Below are 8,953 nucleotides of genomic sequence, written 5' to 3'. Positions count from 1 at the left end.
AACTTTTTTTTTTTTAATGAGTTGGAAAGTGCACCTTTCAAGCTTTATGTAGGTGGTCTCTCATGTACTTCTATCATGTATTTGTAGTGTTTTTTTCTGACCACAGTTTACAATGTCTCGTGGATGATTGTAATAACAAAGCCTTATGGTCATGGTCGCATTGAAAAATAATGAGCTCAGACTGAGAAACAAGACATAGTGTTGGTTTTATGCTGATTACTTTATCAAGCAATGTTTGTTTTCAACATGCAATCGCTGCATTTAAAGGTAGACGGCAAGCTTTCTATAGATATGTCTCATGTCTGTGTGTTTTGTTTTTGTGGAGTTTCAGTGCATTTTAGTATTATGTTTCTAAAAAACAGTTTGTAGAGAGAGAAAAAGAATGCGTACACTGTTTATTTTCCTTATTTTGCAAAAGCAAACACTTTTGTTTGTATTGTGAGTGTACACAAAAAAGTAGACACCTAACACATTTGATTGATGTATTGCTCTTATCTGTACAATCGCCTTAAAAACACTTCAAACCGCGTATACACGTTTGCTGACCCCAGAAGATTAATACACTCATAGAAATAAAGGTATGCGAGTTCACTGGGGTTGTACCTTTTCAAAGGGTACACATTTGTACCTAAAAGGTCCATAATAATACCTCAAGAGTACATATCAGTACCTAAAAAGTACCTTTAGGTACTAATGTATACTTTTGAGGTTCAAATATGGACCCTTTAAGTACAAATGTGTACCTTTTGAAAAGGTACCACCCCAGTGACAGCTCACGTACCTTTATTTCTGAGTGAATGGTACCTAAAGAGTATATTAGAGTCTATTATTATGACAATATTAGGACCTAAAAAGTATACAAAGGTGTATCTCCAAAATGTACCACCCCAGTGACAGCTTATACATCTTTTCGAAGAACTTATGTAGTAACTGCTATGAACAATAATACGACTGATATTTTAATGAATGAAGTAATGAATGAAACTAAACCATGAATCTGACGTTGGCTATTCAGTGTGATGATCTTTATCCGCCTTTGGTCATTTTAATTTAATATAATGTAGTTTTTTTTCAAAAGAATCTAAAATATAGTTAATAAAAGTCTAAATGTATTAACAACTCCACTTTCTTAAGTGAAGTACTGAGTTCAGTGTTGCACAGAACATTTATATTCAGGATAGTAAACCCTGATCCGGTTAGTGTTTACACTGCCAACAGAGAACTTGCATAACAAACATCATATTATTATGATGTAATATTAATTTATTATTATTATTATTATTATGTACAATACTCTGTACTGAATCATACCAGTTGGTAGAAACAAGCCATTACAGTGATCCATGAACAGGAGTGTTGAAAACCCAATCTTCCTCCATCACCACTGTGCCTTTGAGCAAAATACTTAATCCCAGTATGCATCACTGGGGCTTTTTCCTGTAATTAATGGAAAACAATGGAGAAAAAAAAAGCGTACAATAAATAGCAGGGACACTGTGGATCTCAGCTTATCTTAACACAGCTTATCTCTTTTTCCCTCTTTCTGTGTATGTTTAGAGAGACTAAACCTGCAGCTAATAATTGAGTTAACAGTGTCTACATTAGCTGATCCATAGGATTAGAGAGGGTAAGATCTCACTCTGCCGTTCAAACAGCCCAAAAGTCACTAATGAAGTAGAACAGCCTGTCAAGAACTCTGGGCTGATTTTTATTGGACAAACTACAGCACACACTCTCCTTCTTCATTGCTTCCTCCTCCTCTTCTCTCTTGTCAACACTATCAAACTCATTTAGTGGAATTCGGTCTCACAGCTTGCCATGCATGACTACAGCCCTCTGTTTAAACATTTGCTTGCATTTATTGTTCGCATAAAATGATACACAGGGAAATGAAGGGTTTATTAACATCTACAGTACTATTGGTAACTCATTACTGATACGGTGGGGATTAATGTTACAGAATGTAGCAACATATGCAATCTCCATCATTCAAAGTTTGAAGGTTTTTTAGTTTTAGTGGTTATGCCATTCTAGTAGAAATGTGTTTTACAAAATAACTAAGACGGGCTGGTCTGAATAGTTCAGAAACTGCTGATCTACTGGGATTTTCATTTCTAGGCTTTAAAGAGAGTGGTCTGAAAAAGAGAAATATGTGAGCTGCAGTCCTGTGAGCAAAAATTATTTGTTGATGTCAGAGTAGAGGAGAATTACAGACTGGTTTAGCTGGTAGTAAGGCAACATTCACTCAAATAACCACTCATTAAAAGTGTAAAAAAAAAAAAAAGTCATATCTAATGAAGTTGCGAGTGAGTGTATGTATGTGTGTATACAATTGAAGTCAGAATTATTAGCCCCCCTGTTTATTTTTTTTCTCTAATTTCTGTTTAATGGAGAGCAGATTTTTTTCCAACACATTTCTAAGCACAATAGTTTTAATAACTCATTTTATAATAACTGATTTATTTAATCTTTGCCATGATGACAGTAAATAATATTTGACTTTTTCAAGACACTTCAATACAGCTTAAAGTGACATTTAAATGCTTAACATTAATTAGGTTAACTAGGCAGGTTAGGGTAATTAGGCAAGTTATTATATAACCATGGTTTGTTCTGTAGACTATTGAAAAAAAATGCATTAAGGGGCTAATAATATTGACCTTAAAATGGTGTATAAAAATAACTGCTGTATTGTTTTTAAACAGAGAAAACATTTTACCGGTAATTTTTATTCTAAATCTTGGACTTTATTACTGAAATAAAAATGAGCAATAAAAAGGTGTGAAGCACCAGAAACGGGACATGTTAAATTATTTTTAATATATTATGGCTATTGTTGATTTCCAGGAATTTATATACTTTTTTTTTTTTTTTACCAAAGTGGCTAGAAAAATTCTGAAGAATTCATTATTATTTTTATTATTATTATTATTAATGTGCTTTTTAAAAAGTTGACTGTGTAATTGCCACAGTCATTTGAAAAGTGGCAGGTCAAATGCCTGCTTGCAAAAGTTGATGGCTCTGTTTAAAAAACAGTACATTTAATGATCTTTGTCCTATTAATAAATGCATGTGAAATGCATGCCGAGGTCTGTTAAGTAAACAGAGCCCAGCATAACAGTAAATAAGAAGTAAATAGTCTCTGGCAATGTAATCATTTTGTTTATTTCTGTCATGGCTGGGCATTAAACACACAAACTCTCCAGAGAATCAACCATTTATGGGACACGATTCTCAGGTCTCATTTTAAGTGTAAAATTAAAATGGCTGGGAGTAAAAAACACTCCCAAAGGATCCATGATACTAGAATACATTCTCTCAAGTCCCAACAATGCGATAATGTTTGCAATATGACACCGTGAACAGGAAAAACAGCCACCAATAGTTTCCAATACATTCTCTTTATATAAGGCTCAACGGAGAAACCTATATATTATGCTTGAACGTTCTTTTAACTCTCTTGTAATGCTCTCTGAACGTTGCCTTAATCCTCTAATCCTCCAACAGCACTCCAGTAACATCTGTCAAGCAACACAGTCATATCAATCACACTAAAATGGCCTCTTGCAAGCTGCGTGCAACTGTCCAAAACATCCAGCTCCCACAGAGGAACACAGACCTTGGGTCAGAGAGACAGAACCAGTGACAAACCAAATTCTCATGGACAACCCTTGAATAGGAGGGGATATGTCCCCCCCCACTCCACCCGGATTTAGGCTTGTGCTGTTCAGTTCTCTGTGACCATCAAATATCATCAAATGTGATCAACACCGAGTTTTAGAAGTTTAAAAAATTTTTAAAACCATGAATGTCTGTAATGAATTGGTAGCGATTTTACCGTCTTTATCATCAATGCCGCTTGTCAGGACAATTATAATCCTGGTTCAATCCAGGTTTGTGTACACTAAATCGGGATTATTTTCTATACTAGCATAACAGATATCCATACAGCAATGGATATTAGTAGATAAGTGAGATCTGCTTTCTTCATGTCTGTCACTGAGAGATTGAGATTGAGGCACACTCTGACTGGCATGTATGTGGGAAGAACTAAAGGCACATGAGACAAAAACTGCTACATTGTGTTTAGAGCAGAGAATTCCAATATTCTAAAAGCAATAATAAATAATCTAATGGATATTTTGAGACCTTAAATGTTGAAAAAGGGGTACAAAAGATGCCCTTTTAAGCAAAATATATTCAATACTGATGTACTGACAACATCTACAACACAAACTTGGAAATAATAATTGAAAATGTGCATTAATATTTTTATATTGATATTTTTGGAAGTGTCTCTTGCTCACTAATAGTGCTCGGTTTGATTAGTTTTATTTTAATATATTTTAAATGCAATTAACTGATCACAGAGCAATTTTATTTTGAAAGATTTTTTCTTATATTTGAAGTTTTAAAAGCTGCTGTGCTGGTTAATATGTTTGTGAAAATTTTACTTTTGGGGGATTTGTTTATGAACCGCAATTATTGAAACATAAAATTCTAACTTCTGAATAAGGTGTGTAATTAAGTTTGCTGAAAACATACAATAAAAACTCATTTGATTATTAAATACAGCATTTTATTGATATGAACATTCTTAAAGAGCCCCTATTATGGGTTTTTGAAAATTACCACCCATGCAGTCAGTAAAGCAGACTTAAACTTTTAAGTCAGCTCAGAGTCGAGTGAATGATTCACCCTTTGTTTAGATCTTTTGCCTGGACGTGTCAACATTGATACGGGACATCGCCAAATATGAAGTGTTTAGGTTAAATCTGTATGGGGCTATCACATATTGCGTCCAAAACCAATCTGAAAAAGTGACATATGCTTCTTCCTTTATGGATTTAAATGCATTTTGTGCTCACCTTTATTCTGCCATTTGTCATTGTTATGGCCACTATCAGCTGTTCCTACACATCTGGCACAGTTAGTTTTCTAAATACTGAACGTGTGTTGTTGTTATTGGGGTTGGGTTTAAGAGTAAAGTAATATGTTGGTGATTAACTGCATTGCTTTAATGCACTCCTGCATTGGGCTCGCACATACACTCTGTGCTACTTCATGACTTTGGTGGCCGATTCTCTCTGTCTCACACTCAACATACTCAACCAGACACAACAAACTGGGTCACCAGACTAATCACCGATTGGCAGATTAGCCTCATGCAAAGGAGGGGTTTGGGACCAAATTGATCTGAACAAATCATATGAGAGTCATTTGGATAATTAAGTAAAACTAAATACATATTATAAGACAATAAAAGTGGTTTTTGACTTATGCATATTAGCTTGTTGCTGGATACCCCAAAAGCAAAATATGACCTTTTGTAATGCATAAAAGGGGCTCTTTAAACATTTGCATGTTTCTTAAGTTTAATATTAAATTCTTTCATTTTTTTAACATCTTTATTATTATTGTTTTCACATATTGTTCCATGTGGCTCATGATTTATTTACACTTTCAGATTCCAATATGGGGCCTTGATCTTTGCCAAAAATGACTTTTGATGTTGAAACTTTTTTTTTTTTTTTGATGTTGACTTTTATTGACATTTTTGTATTCTATGTTCATTGTATGGGTGAGTTATATAACCAAAAATGATCAAATGAATTTATTTCTACAGCATATACAGATTTTTTGTACTGTACATTGTTTCACAACACCAAAAATGTCAATAAAAGTCAGACTTAATTTTCAACATCAAAAGTTCTCAGAACATAGATCAATGACTCACACTGAAGTAAACAGTTAATTTTTTTATATGTGAACAACACATATGGATATGTGTATTTGAGAGAATCCCACTTTAGTAATCAATACCTACAACTACTAATGAGATTAGTATGCATTACTATCAATCAACAGGTCTCTAGATGGAAAGAAAGAGCCTGGCAGACTGAGAAGAAAGTGAGAGCATAGGCTATCTATCATATTGTCACTCTTGTGTGCTCAGTATTCTCATGGGTGTCTCCTTTCTGTCTCCATTCCTGCAATTAAGGACTGTTTCCCTCACTTACTCTCATTTTGAAAGACAAGCCCTCTCTCTCTCTCTATTCCATTCCTCCGTAAGACAACAAAAGGCTTCATACACAATCAGGTCAAAGACAGGAGACAGCTTTGTTTTCATGTTTGTTTTGATGCGCATTTGTTTACATATTTAAAATTTAACAATATGTGTAACTGATGCCATTGTGAGGTACATATCAGGCAATATGGAGGCATTTAAACTTCTATTGCATTATATAACCAATATGGGGTGGCACGATGGTGCAGTGAGTGGAGCTGTTGCCTCACAGCAAAAAAAGTCACTGGTTCGAGCCTCGGCTGGGTCAGTTGGCATTTCTGTGTGGAGTTTGCATGTTCTCCCTGTGTTGGTATGGGTTTTTTTCTGGGTGCTCCGGTTTCCCCCACAAGTCCAAAGACATGCTCTATAGGTGAATTGGGTAAGCTAAATTGTCCGTAGTGTACAGTACTGTATGTGTGCATGTCCTGGTTCTCCAGGTTTGGGGTTGAGTGTTGGGCTGACCTACCTTGTAAAAATGAGATGTTACAAAACACAAACATGATGTGTCTAAATATCAACTTTGATATAAACGGCCCTTGGAGTAAGTAATCATTATGACCACATACACAGTAGCCACATTTTGTTCACACAACTTTGTGAATGGTCTCTTTGGCGTTATAGTATTCTTATGTTTTACTTCCTCTCTGAATAGCTAACATTTACACTACCTTGTAAATGGGACAGAATCACAGTTCATCTTGTTGAGCCAAAGAATTTCAATCACTTAAAAGGATAGTTCATCCAAAAATTATAATTTATTATTAACTCACCCTCAAGTGGTTCCAAACCTTTATAAGTTTGTATTTTTTTAACAAAATCTGAAAGCCTGTAACCATCAACATTCACAATAACATAAAATAAATAAATCAAACACTACTGAAGTCAATAATTGTGCATGTTTCCAGCTTTCTTCATTATATCTTCTTTTAAAATGCACATATAAACATAAACAATGACAGGTTTTCTATTCTCCCTCTGTTTAAACTTGTTACAGTGTTAATGTAGATTCTCAGAAACAGTGTTTTCCATTAATTGCCCCAAATCTGTTCCGCCAGTTTCGTAATGTACCAGAACATTTTAAATGACACTAAAATATCTTTAATGTTGTGTTTTGTATCACTTCTTTAGCAAAGCTATCGCTCAAAGTAAAGAAAATCTTTTTGACTCTATGGCACCCCATTGTTCTGGACATAACATTTCATTTTCCTTAGTTTTATTCCTTTTATTCATCAGGGGTCGCCACAGCAGGATGAACCACCAACTTATCCAGCATATGCTTTACACAGCGGACGCCCTTCCAGCTGTAACCCAGAACTGGGAAATATGACACTCCACACTTATTTACACACAAACTACAGCTAGTTTAGTTCATCTAATTCACCTATACCACATGTATTTGGACTGTGGGGGAGCACCCAGAGAAAACCCACGGCAACAAGGGGAGAACATGCAAACAAAGAGATATGCCAACAGGCCCAGCTGAGACTCAAACTAGCGACCTTCTTGCTGTGAGACAACAGTGCTAACCACTGAGCCACTGTGTGGCCTACATAGTCATGTAACATTTTATTACATATATTGTATAATGAGGTAAATTATGTCAAATTATCTTGATTTTTTATTTTTTTTTTTAGCTTTTTTAACTCATAAACTGTCAATTTTTCAATGACTTTCTGTTATCTATAAAGCTCCAAGTTGGAAACAGCTGACATGCCAGTAACCGTTGTGTCACATGCCAAGCTAACCTTTTTTGTTAGTCATAATCAATTATACAACTTCATAATAATATGACCTACAACTCTTAAACATGGCTAATAAAGTGAACAGTTGACAGCTCAGATCTATAAAACTGGTCACATTTGCATCTAAGTGACTCTTTAACCATGATTCCTGCTTTTTTTTTTATAATGTCACAAGTGCTGTCGACAGAGTTTACCAAGCACAGTTTACCAGGCTGAACCCAGATTATTGAGTATTACATTAAGATTAGACTCTACTGACTCTAGTGTTTAGTTTGTACACCTACGAACAACATACATTTCTGATTTCATAATCATGAAAATAAGATTTGTAAAGCTTTTTTATCAAAAATATAAAAACAATTTTTACTGTGTAACTTACAGGTCCTCAAGGCAAAAATAGTTTCCCCAGAGTTGAGCAACTCTCGTGTGTAAATTTAAGTCTCAAACAGGGTAAAGGGTTTGAGAGAGCCTGACGTTCTGTCAGTTGCTTGGCAACGATACATCCCATCCACACCAGAATGACATAAAATGCAATTAACCACATACCCTTCATGCATGCAAAGTTTGAGTTTGAGTTTTTAACCATAGGGATGAAAAGTTAAAGCTGTTTAAAGTGTGGAGGAATAATAATAAGAGGACAGTGGGAAGCGCGCATACACTGGGTTTTTAGTAATTTACAATGGCAGGCTTAGTGAGAAAATGTCACATATGCCTCATTTTCTTTGAAGAATAATATTATGCACATGTGTTTTATATTATATTATATTATATTATATTATATTATATTATATTATATTATATTATATTATATTATATTATATTATATTAACAATGGTATAGATTTAGACAGATTTCAATATAAAGACTTGACTACAGTTTATAAACAAAAGCAAGCAGGTCAAAAAACATTAACTTTACAGGCAGGGAAGTTTACCAATTCAATTCAGTTTCAAGAAAGTCCTTTATCAAACATATTCAACTGTACATCTTGCAACCTTACTGAATGTGTCAAAAGTTTTAAAAAATTCAAATACTCTTTTTGAAAGAAATTAAAATGTAGATTTAGCAAGAACACATGGAACTAATTAAATGTGACAGTTTAAAAATGTAGTTTTAAATTTACATGTATTCACTGAGCAAAACC

The sequence above is a fragment of the Danio rerio genome, chromosome 8 (assembly GCF_052040795.2).
Source record: "Danio rerio strain M-AB ecotype USA chromosome 8, GRCz13ab, whole genome shotgun sequence".
Lineage (NCBI taxonomy): Eukaryota > Metazoa > Chordata > Actinopteri > Cypriniformes > Danionidae > Danio > Danio rerio.
Note: the sequence above shows the minus strand (reverse complement) of the source record.